The following is an 11,886-nucleotide window of genomic DNA, read 5'->3' as shown; positions in this document are numbered from 1 at the left end:
TTTCCCCCACTTTTCCCCCCCTCACATTTCCCTCCCTTTTCCCCTCACACTTCTCTCCCTTTATCTCCCGTCACATTTCCCTCCCTTTTTCTCCCCTCACCTTTCCCTCCCTTTTCTCCCCCTCACATTTCCTGCCCTTTTCTCCCCTCACATTTCCTGCCCTTTTTCCGCTCACATTTCCCATCTTTTTCTCCCCTGACATTTCCCACCCTTTTCTCCCCTCATGTTTCCCCCCCTTTTCCCACATTTCCCTTTTCCCCCTTACCTTTCCTGCCCTTTTTCCCCCTCACGTTTCCCTCCCTTTTCTCCCCTCACATTCCCGCCTTTTCCCCCTCACACTTCCCACCCTTTCTCCCCTCACCTTCCCCACCATTTTGAGACCAAAGTCCATGCTCCAGGCTCCCAACCCAGAGCGGACAGAAGCCCAGCTGGGCTGCAAAGCCCAGAATCCATCCCAGGAGAGCCCAGGGGAGCAGGACCTGCTCCCAGTGCTGCTCCCAGGGCCCCTCTGCAGGCTCAGGCTCAGCCTTACCGCATCAAAGAGGCTGGAGAGCCTGTGCACGGCCTTCAAAGCCATGCTGCTGGCCTCTTTCTTCTTCAGCTGCCCCAGAATGTTGTGGATGGTGCCCAGGGCCATCGCTGAAATTTCCCAAGACCAATGTCCCAGGAATTTCAGCATCTCGGGCAGGAGGCTTTTCATTGTTTTTGCCTGCGTACAAGACGGTTTCCATTCTGTGAGAATTTCTGGGCCTGCTCAGCTCCCAAAACAGCCACCAGGCCACATCATGGCAGGCAGGGCGTTCAGAGCAGTCACCCCAGCAGCTGACTCCCAGCCCAACCAAGCCACCGTCTTCTCTGAGACCTCAGAGTCCAGGTGTCACATTCTGCCCCTGACAGATGCCTGCTCACCGTCTTGGCGCTCTCCGACAGCGTCTCCAGAGCCCTGAGCACCAGAGGGACCATTTCCATCTTTGGTGAACTCAGAAGGCTCAAGTTCTTGTAGAGTGGACTTATTCCTTCCGCCAGCATGTTATCGTTGGCCAGCACCTGGGAAACAAGCAGCAGAGAGCTGGCAGGGCTCCCCTGGCACGGCTGAGGGCGAGGGCACGTGGGCTTTTCCCTGCGGACTCACGTATAAGAAAGCGAGGCACGACTTCTGCTCCGCGGTGAAGATGTTGCCGTGCCAGATGTGGACTTGGACCTGCAGCTCCTTCAGAACCTTCTCCAGAGTCTGGCGCGCAGAGAACATGGCCGTCCACAGACCGACTTTGTCGCTGCAAGGCAGAGCGCTGTCAACATGGCTGCCTCGGCCACCACCGCCCTGCCTGGCCTTGGCGTGGCCTTGGGTCTGGCAGCCGCAATCTCCCCACGGGGAAAAAGCTCTCCAGGTGGTCAGGGCCAGTACCTGAAATCCGGTGGGGCCTCCAGAGCTGTCGTGATGACCTTGTCAGGCCAGTTATTCACCAGGAAGACAAGCAGGGAGTGAAAGCTGTCAGCGGTTGCTGTGTTTTTCTTGTTACAATACTGAAAGATGTGTCTCACAACCTTTGGCACCTGCAGGGAACACAGGTCACGGTGGTGTTGCTGTATCTTGGGCTGCCCTGCCCATCCCTTTGTCAGGATTTAAATAATGCAGTTAACTCATCTCAAAGCACTGCCAAAGAAGGAAAATCTGACATAAAATAAGTCACCACACCAGGCACAGATGGCAAAAAGGTGTTAATTCCAGATCTGAACGGAGGTTTGGAATCAGCACCCTGGACAAAATGCCAGGGAAAAGCGCAGACAGCACCAAGAGCAAGAGCAGGTGAGGCAGATCTGGCTAAGCTGCCTCGAGGTGGCTTCAGGAGCGTCCCTTTGAGAGGGAGGGAGGCAGGAACCTGACAGGGCTCAAGGGCAAAGCAATCCCACCACAGGTCACTTACATCCGTCAGCCACATCTCAGGGCAATTCATGGCCTCCTCCAGAAACTCCCCCGGCCCATCCTTGTTCATGAGGTTGCAGCGTCCCAAGATCTCGATGGCCTCAAGGACGACTCCTGTCCTCTCATCTGGCCCGAGGTAGCTCCCAAAGGCCTGGGGCAGGAAGGAAGGGAGCAGAGGTCAGTGCCAGCCAGTGCCCTTTTCCTCCCTCATGTTTCCTGCCCTTTTCCCCCTCATGTCTCCCGGCCTTTTCTCCCCTCACATTTCCCCCGCTTTTCCCCCTTCATGTTTCCCGCCCTTTTCTCCCCTCACCTTTCCCGCCCTTTTCTCCCCTCACCTTTCCCGCCCTTTTCTCCCCTCACCTTTCCCGCCCTTTTCTCCCCTCACCTTTCCCGCCCTTTTCTCCCCTCACATTCCCCATCATTTTCTCCCCTCACATTCCCCATCATTTTCTCCCCTCACCTTCCCCACCATTTTGTGCCCTCACATTTCCCACCCTTTCCTCCTCCCATTTCCCGCCCACAATTTCTCACAATTCTCATTTCACCAGGGACATCCCCGCTGGTCCTGGGCCCCATTGCACACACAAATCCCCCTGCTGATGCCCCAGGGGAGAGCCCCAGCAAGGTGGGATGGCTCCATACCTGAACTTTGCAGGCGCTGGACGCGTTCACCCAGGAGGTGATCTCAGATTCCCAGTGTTCTGGGGGCTGGACACGACTCTCTGCCGTGTCACCTAAAAAGAGGTGATGGTGGCACCCACACCAAGAACAAGGGCCCATCACAAGGCCAAGGAGATAAAGAGGTGTATGTGGGGAATGCAGCCCACCACGGCTTCTCTTACATTTCTGCTCGGAGAGGATCGTCATGAGGGTGCAGAGAATTTCCACCACCGTTGAGATGCTTTCCTGTGGCTTGAACAACTTGAAAAACAGATGGCCCACCAGCTTCCCCAGGGCTGGGATCTCGATCTGTCCTCTGGGAGCATCATCGCCCTCATCTTCATCATCCTGTCCTCTGGGAGCATCATCGCCCTCATCTTCATCATCCTGTCCTCTGGGAGCATCATCGTCCTCATCTTCATCATCCTGGGGCAAGCAGGGGAAGAGCAGAAGGGTTGAGGTGAGGTCTGAAGGCATTTGGGGGCTGTGGCTGTACCAGGACACAGGGATGGAGGGTGACCCGTCCTTACCTCCTTGCTGGCAATGACAGCCAGCAAATGGCTCACCAGCTTGATCCTGTCCATGACCCTCTCCTGCACTGCTGCCACGTCAGAGAACAGGTAATCCAGCAGAACCTGCGGACAGAGAAGCTGCAGGTGAGAAGAAAAAGTTCTTTCTCCCTCGAGAAAGAACTTTTGCAGATAACAAGCTCTTAAATGTCAGTGCATGACTGATAAGAACTACAGCGTCCCATTGGGAGATGCTCCGCCCAGAGGGAGGAGCCGAGCATTTATAACCCCGAAGTTCTAAAACATCAGCACAGCTTTCTCCACCGGATTGCCCAGAAAAAACAGCAGCTGCTTCTTCTTCCACTAGACCTCCAGAGGAAGAATAAATCCTTTTCTACAGCACCCCCTGCTCCAACAAAACCACACCTGACACTTCAGGAGGACTGCAGCCACAATTCCAATTGGACTGCTACCAACACAAGGTGTTAGGTTGAGTTCTGACTCTGTCAGCGTTGTTCTAGTGTACTGCATTGTTTATTTTATCCTTTTTTTTAAAAGAACTATTATTCCTGCTCTTTTTTTTTTTTTTTTTTTTTTTTTTTTTGCCTGAGAGCCCCTTCATTTAAAATTTATAGCAATTCAGAAAAGTAAAGAAAGTTTACAATCTCCATTTCAGGAGAAGCTCCTGCCTTCCTTAGCAGACTCCTGTCTTTCCAAACCAAGACACTGACACCAACCCCAGCAGCAACAACGTGGCTCCTCTCCTGAGAAACACTTGCACCATCCTATTTTCTTCCCTATTAAAGAACTGTTATTTCCTGCTCCCTTTTTTTTTTTTTTTTTTTTTTTTTTCCTGAGAGCCCCTTCATTTAAAATTTATAGCAATTCAGAAAAGTAAAGAAAGTTTACAATCTCCATTTCAGGAGAAGCTTAGCAGGCTCCTGTCTTTCCAAACCAGGACACAAACAGCAGCAACACGGCTGCTCTCCTGAGGAACACTTGCAGCGTCCCTCCAGGCTCCCTCTGCCCTCAAGCAAATCCTCCAGGGAGGCTCGTCCAGGACAAGACTGGACACAACCCTGAGCTCCTTCCCCTCCAGAGTGAGGAGCACCCGGAGCTGCTCCTTCCACCTTCCCCACAGCCCAGACCTCCAAGATGTTCTGCAGCATCTCGCAGCTTTTGGAGCGGGGAGCGTTGAGCACCATCACCTCCAGCATGGTGTCCATGGAGAGCAGGGCCTGCAAGGATGGCAGAGAGCGGGCGGCTGTGATGCTGCGGTCCCTCCCACCCCCGGACGCTGATCTGAACTCGCAGTGGGAGGGGAGGGACGCAGGAACAGGACGCGTGCTGGTGCTGGAGCCCAGCAAGGGGTGAAGGAACGAGGGTTGGAAAGTGAAGCTCACACTGGATCTTCAGTCCAGGAGCAGCCCAGAAGGACTGGGGGCTCCTCAAGTTCTCCCAGCACTCACCCGAGTACAGAGGGCCTCTTCCTCGTCTGACATTGCCGAGCACGGGCGAAGGAAAAAGACGCTGTTGAAGCAGAGCCTTAAAATCTTTTTGGTGTCCAGCGCTGCCCCGATGGTGCTGCCGAGAGAGGAGGGGCCCGGTTGGACACTGGTGATGGGAGCAGCACCTCAAGGGTGCTGCGTTTTTCAATTCCCATTGAAAAATGGGAATTGGGAGGGGAAAAAGAGTGGGAAAAGTGAGAGGAAATAAAGGAGGGACGGGCAGGGTCTGAGGGCCCTTGGGTCGGTACCTCAGTCCAGCAAAGGCGAGCATGGCGAGGCGCGGCAGCCGATTGCAAGTCTCATCCCTGGGCTCCAAATTCAGCAGCGTCTGCAGGGCACAGCTGGGCTAGAACATGGCAGCTGCCACCAGAGCCACGTCCTGCCCCTCGCAGGATAACGAGGGTCCCTGCCCCCTCACCTGGATCATCTCCACCAGGTTGTATCTGCTGCAGAATTCAATCAGGTCCTCGCAGAAATCATGGAGCACGGCGTCCCTGCACAGGCTGGAGATGCTGTGGAGGAACTCCTCCTTCTGCTCCTCGTCCTGGAACTGGGGGGACAGGGGCAACGGGACAGCGTCAAGAGAGGACACTGAGAGCCCTGAGAGAGCAGAGCCAGCAGCAGGCGCAGCCACCATCCAACACTGGTACCTTGCTGGGGTCGGTGGCAAAAGCGTGGATGAACTCCACGGAACGTCGTGAATAAACAGGGATCCAGCTGTTATCTGAGAAAGAGGGAGAGAGGGGAGAGCTGCAGGGAGCGCTGTGGCGGGAGAGGGGAAGGAGCAGAAAATGGGTCCCCTTCGCTGCCGGGACCCAGCCCTGCCCAGTCCCTCAGGGCCCCTCACTCACTGAGATGCTCCACCATGGTCATCTCGATGGGCTCCTCTGCAGATCTTCTCTTTTTAGGAGCCTCCGCCTTCTCCCAGCCCGCCTTGGGCTGACTTGGAGATGTCTCCTCCATTCTACAGGAGAATGGATGACTCTAAGGAAGGGGGGATAGATGGATAGGTCGGGTGAAAATCTGATGGGTTCGGGGCAAGTCGTGAGCTGTGCTCGCGGGTTTGCCGCCAGCTGCGCGCTCCCGTCCTGTCTGGTCGCTGTCCTGACGGACACTGAGGGCTGGGGGCTGCCCTCACGCCAACAAGTCCTGGTGGCAGGGGAGGGTCCATTGTGACACCCCAGCGTTCCACACCGAACGTTCCACGTGCGGATCCCTCTTATATAATTCATTACATAGGGAAACAATTTCTTTTATATTACGTAGAGAATCATTTTATTCCTAGAGAATAAGTTGTTAAAAGCAGCAATGAAACGAAGGAAGGGTCCCGAGCTGTCAGAGGTTGAGGATGGCAAAAAAAGACCAAGGGCTGTGAGGGCAGTGAGGGGGATGGACATGGAGACAGCCAGGAGGAGTGGAAGAATCAGGAGGAAATGCCAATTTTGGGGGGGAATATGAGGGGAGAAAAAGGCAGGAGCAAAAAGGTGGGAAAGGGGAGGGGAAAAAATGTTGGGAAATGTGAGGGGAGAAAAGAGCAGGAAACGTGAGGGGGAAAATGGGGGAAATGTGAGGGGGAAAATGGGGGAAATGTGAGGGGAGAAAAGTGGGGGAAATGTGAGGGTAGAAGGCCATGAAACATGAGGGGAAAAAAGGTGGAAAATGTGAGGTAAAAAATGGGAAATGTGGGGGGAAATAGGGTGGGAAAAGTGAGAGGAAAAAATGGTGGGAAACGTGGGAAATGTGAGGGGGAAAAAAGCAGAAAATGTCAGGTAAAAAGAGGGAAATGTGAGGGAAAAAATGGTGGAAAAGTGAGAGGGAAAAATGGTGGGGAAGGTGAGAGGAGAAAAAAGTGGGAAATGTGAGGGGAGAAAACAGTGAGGGGAAAAAAGGCAGAAAATGTGAGGTAAAAAATGGGAAATGTTGTGGAATAAATGGTGGAAAAGTGAGAGGGAAGAGTGTTCAGAAGCGTGAGGGGTGAAAAGGGGGGGGAAACATGAGGAGAAAAAAGGCAGAAAATGTGAGGTTAAAAATGGGAAACCTGAAGGGAAAAGAGGTGGAAAACGTGAGGTAAAAAAGAAGAAATGTGAGGGAAAAAAGGGTGGAAAAAGTGAGAGAAAAAATGGTGTGAAGTGTGAGGGGAGGAAAGGGCAGGAAAGGTGAGGGGAGAAAAGGGGGGGAAACATGAGGGGAAAAAAGGGCAGGAAGGGTAAGGGGGAGAGGCAGGAAATGTGAGAGGAAAAGGGGCAGAAAATGTGAGGGGGGAAAGTGAGAAATGTCAGGGGAAAAGGGCAGGAAACACGAGGGGACAAAAGGGCGGGAAATGTGAGGGGGGGAAAGGGAGAAAAAAAACGAGGAAAAAAGCCAGGAAATGTGAGGGGAAAAGGCGTGAAGTGTGAGGGAAGAAAAGGGAAGGAAACGTGAGGGAGAAAATGGGGGGAAATGTGAGGGGGAAATGGGAAACATGAGGGGGAAAAGGGAAGGAAACATGAGGGGGAAAAGGGAAGGAAACATGAGGGGGAAAAGGGAGGGAAACATGAGGGGGAAAATGGAGGGAAATGTGAGATCTTCTCCTCCCCAGTTCCCTCCCCTGTCCCCGGTGCAATCCCAGGCTCCCCATTCCCAGATCCCCCCCAGTTCCAAGTCACCCCCGTTCTCAAACATCCCCCAAATCCCAGACCCCAAATTCTCCCCAAATCCCAGGCGTCCCCCTGGGATCCCAAATCCCAGATTTTTTTACTCACTGGACCAAGTGCAAGAATTTCTAATTTTATTGAGCAAAGCAAAAAGGGAGTGAGGGAGGTCTGGGAGGGACCCAAAGTGGAAGCTGGTGGGAGACCCCAACCCCGGGGTGTCCGTGAGGGTCCAGGGGTGTCCAGAAGGTCCTGGTGGTTGCCCCGAGGTTCTCCTGGTGCCCCCGAGGTTCTGCTGAAGGTTCCTCGGGTCTGTGAGGGGTTCCAGGTATGCCCAAGGGGTTCCAGAGGTGCCTACAGGGTTCTTGAGGGTCCTACAAGGGTTTTTAGGCATCTCCGGGGTTCCATATGCACCTATGGGGTTCCAGAGGTGTCTACAGGTGTCTGTGGGGTTCTAGAAGGGTCTATGGGGCTCTAGGGGTCTCTATGGGTTATTAGAGGTGCTTGGGGACACCTGTGGGCATACTTGGGGACACCTGGGCACACACCTGGGGGCACCTGGGCACACCTGGGGACACACCTGGACACACCTGGGGACACTTGTGGAGACCTGGGGGCACACCTGGGCACACCTGGGAGTACTTGGGGGCTCCTGGGGGAACACCTGTGGGTACCTGGGGACAGCTGGGCACACCTGTGGGCACACCTGGGTGCACTGGGCACACCCAAGGGACACCTGGGAGCATTTGGGGACATCTGAGACACTTGGGGTTCACCTGGGCACACTTGAGGACACACCTGGGCACACCAAAACACACCTGGGCACACACCTGGGGACAGCTGGGCACACTTGTGGGCACATCTGGGGACACCTGTGGGTACTTGGGGACACCTGGGCACACCTGTGGGTACACCTGGGCACACCTGAGGGTACCTGGGGGCACCTGGGGCACACCTGTAGACACACCTGGGGACACCTGAGGGTACTTGGGGACACCTGGGGCACCTGGGCACACACCTGAGCACACCTAAGGACACCTGTGGGTACCTGGGGACACCCGGGGACACCTGTGGGCACACCTGGCCACACCTCCCTCTAACCCCTCCCCCTTTTTTTCCCCTCCCCCAGGAGACAAACCCACCCCAAACCCAGCGCCCCCAAACTCCCTCCCCCCCCCAAACCTGAGCCTGTGGAAAACCCCCAAAAATCGGAAAAAAACCCCAAAAACCGAAAAACCCCAAAAACCGAAAAACCCCTGTCCTGAAGGTTCCCCTGAAGGTCCTGCAGGTTCTCACTTCTCCTGGGCGTGTCTTGCTGGACCTGGGGTCTCTATCCCGGCTTCACCGCCCGAGCTCCCCCGTCCCTCCACCCCCCGTCCCTGCACCTCCACCCTGATGGCCGCGCTCCTGCCCCTGTCCATGGTGGCCGTCACCGTGACGGGGCCAGCGCTCAGCTGCGCTTTATCCTGGTTTTCCTTGAGGATGACGCAGGGGAACATGGAGCTGTCGGAGCAGCCCTTGGAGCTCCTGACCAGGCGGTTGTAGGCGGCCTCCAGGTCCTTCCTGTGAACCTTGTCCAGGGAGAGCTCCAGGCCCATCTCCACGGAGAATCGGTTGTAGTCGATGGGGTTGGAGAAGTAGATGGCCAAGGTGAAGGAGTCGGCCTCGTAGGCCAGGACCCCGTTACAGCCCCAGAACGCCGATTTGTTGGTGAACTTGCAGCTGCTGGAGGAACCCGCGGGCACCAAAGGCTGGGGGTCACTGAGGCTCTCGCCGCTGTAGAAGTGGGTCCTGGAGAGAGGAATTTGGGGGCTGGGGTCATAGCGGGGTGGTGGGAGCACGTGGAGATTGTCCCAGCACCGCCGGGATCTGCTGGGACCATTGGGAGGAGCTGGGACCTGGGAGATGATCCCAGCCCTGGGACACGATCCCAGCCCGGGATGGAGATCCCACCTGGAGCTGCCCCCCAGCACCCCGAGGGTCCCTCTGATCTCCCCCCAGCCTCACCTGGGGTCCTTCAGGGCCATGTTCTGGGTCTTGTTCACGACCTTGATTTCCACAAAGCGGCTGATGTTCAACCCCATCCTGGATCAGGATCTCCTCAGCTCCGGGATCTCCTCAGCTCTGGGATCTCCTCAGCTCCGGGATCTCCTCAGCTCCGGGATCTCCTCAGCTCCGGGCTCTCCTCAGCTCCGGGCTCTCCTCAGCTTCGGGATCTCCTCAGCTCCGGTCTGGGATCTCCTCAGCTCCGGGCTCTCCTCAGCTCCGGGATCTCCTCAGCTCCGGGCTCTCCTCAGCTCCGGGATCTCCTCAGCTCCCAAATCTCCTCAGCTCCGGGATCTCCTCAGCTCCCAAATCTCCTCAGCTCTGGGATCTCCTCAGCTCCCAAATCTCCTCAGCTCCGGGCTCTCCTCAGCTCCGGGCTCTCCTCAGCTCCGGGATCTCCTCAGCTCCGGGCTCTCCTCAGCTCCGGGATCTCCTCAGCTCCGGGCTCTCCTCAGCTCCAGGATCTCCTCAGCTCCCAAATCTCCTCAGCTCAGGCTCTCTCTGGTTCCAGAACCTTCTCCCCCGACTCCGGGCTCTCCTCCCGCTGTTCCCAGCACAGCCGGGGCTCTTTCCCCTCTCCCCAATGACCTCCTCAGGGTCAACAGAGCCGATCATTCCCAAAATTGATGAGAACTTTCACTTTCACCAGAGCCTTCCCAAGCCCCGCCCCTTCCTTCCCTATTTTTAACCCTTTCCCAAATTTGTGTCAGAACTGCGAGTGAATGGACCCGAAACTCGCCCGGATTTGGAGAATCCCTGAAGTCACCAACCCTGGGATGTCCCCGGCTCGGGAGTTTGAGAAGTGACAGCTCCATTTCTAAAATTCCAAAGATTTATTGAACCACAAGGAGGGAGTGAAAAAGGACAGACGGACAGGGACAGGTGCACCCGCCCATGCTCCTAACAACCCTTACATGTGTGGTGATAATGCGATGGGATCTGGGGGAGGGATTTTGGGGTCAGAAGAGGAGATTTGGGATGAGGGGAGGGATTTGGGGTGGGAAAAGTGAGAGGAAAAAATGGTGGGAAATGGGAGAGGAAGAAGCCCTGATAAGCCAAGACTCTTCCAGGATTTTCACCGATTTTGGGGACCCCCTCACCCCAAATCTCGAGCCAACACTCGGTCAGGACCTCCCCCAGATTTTGCTGTATATATTTTTTCAAATATAGTTTTAGGTTATAACACAATGTTAAAATAGAAACTATGTATGTGGGATAATTTTTTAAAGAAAGGGATGAGGTACTCGCACCAGAGATATGAAAAACGCCAATCACTTGTTTTTAAAATTTTAAAAGTCTAATAGTAATAAAATGTTTATAAACATAGTAATATAATTAGAGTAATAAAAATTTGGACATTTAGGATTTAGGACGAGACGATAAATTAAATTTGCTTTAAATTGGGAGGTGCAGACGTGTTGTCATTAAAGGGATATTTCTGCTTCTTAATGAGCTGCTGAGAGTCTGTGAGGGGGCAAAAGGGAGGGAAAAGTGTGGGAAATATGGGGGGAAAAATGATGGGGAACATGAGAGGGAAAAGGGTAAGAAATGGGAGGGGGAAAGGGAGAGGGATGGGGAAAAGAGGAGAAAATGGAAAAAATGTGAGGCGAAAAGGCAGGAAGTGTGAGATGAAAAAGGGCAGAAAATGTGAGGGGAAAGTGAGAAATGTGAGGGGAAAATAGTGAGAAATGTGAGGGGGAACAGGCAGGAAACATGAAGGGAGAAAAGGGAGGGAAACGTGAGGGGGAAAAAGGGCAGGAAACAGGAGGGTAAAAGGAAGAAAAACACGAGGAAAAAAAGACAGGAAATGTGAGGGGGAAAGGCAGGAAGTGTGAGAGGAAAAAGGGCAGAAAATGTGAGGGGAAAAGGGTGGAAAAAATGAAGGGAAAAAATGGTGGGAAACGTGAGGGAAGGAAAGGGTGGGAAATGTGAGGTAAAAAATGAGAAATATGAGGGATAAAAGGGTGGGAAAAGTGAAAGGAAAAGATGTCGGGAAATTTGAGTGGACAAAAGGGTGGGAAAGGTGAGGGGGGAAAAAGTGGAAAATGTGAGGTAAAAAATGGGAAACATGAGGCAAAAAAGGGTGGAAAAAGAGGAAAAATGGTGGGAAATGTGAGGGGAGGAAAGAGCAGGAAACGTGAGGGGAGGAAAGAGCGGGAAACGTGAGGGGAGAAAATGGAGGGAACCATGAGGGGAAAAAGATCAGGAAACGTGAGGAAAAAAAGGGAAAATTGCAAGACAAACGACAGGAACCCAAGAGTCCCATGATCAGGGTCCTGCTCTAAATGTTTCCCTGAATAAATTGCTTTTTGGAACAAGACATCCGAGACTGTGGAGTTGAAGCAGTGAGGAGAAAAATCTGAGCCTGACCAGGAGAATCCAAAGCCATGGAACATTCCCTCCACCTTTGCTCCCACGGAAAGGACCAAGAACCCATGGGAGGAAAAAAGATTACAGCACAAGATGGAAAAATTGTAAGTTTTACTCTTGTAAATTTTATTTTTGTGCGGCCAGGAAGGCGCGGGCAGATGGCGGCAGGGCCTGGGTGGGGTTCAGGGGGGATTGGGGTGGTTTTGGGGGATTTTGAGGGGGTTTCAGGGGTTGAAAAG

This window comes from Molothrus aeneus, unplaced genomic scaffold (genome assembly GCF_037042795.1).
Source record: "Molothrus aeneus isolate 106 unplaced genomic scaffold, BPBGC_Maene_1.0 scaffold_70, whole genome shotgun sequence".
NCBI lineage: Eukaryota > Metazoa > Chordata > Aves > Passeriformes > Icteridae > Molothrus > Molothrus aeneus.
Note: the sequence above shows the minus strand (reverse complement) of the source record.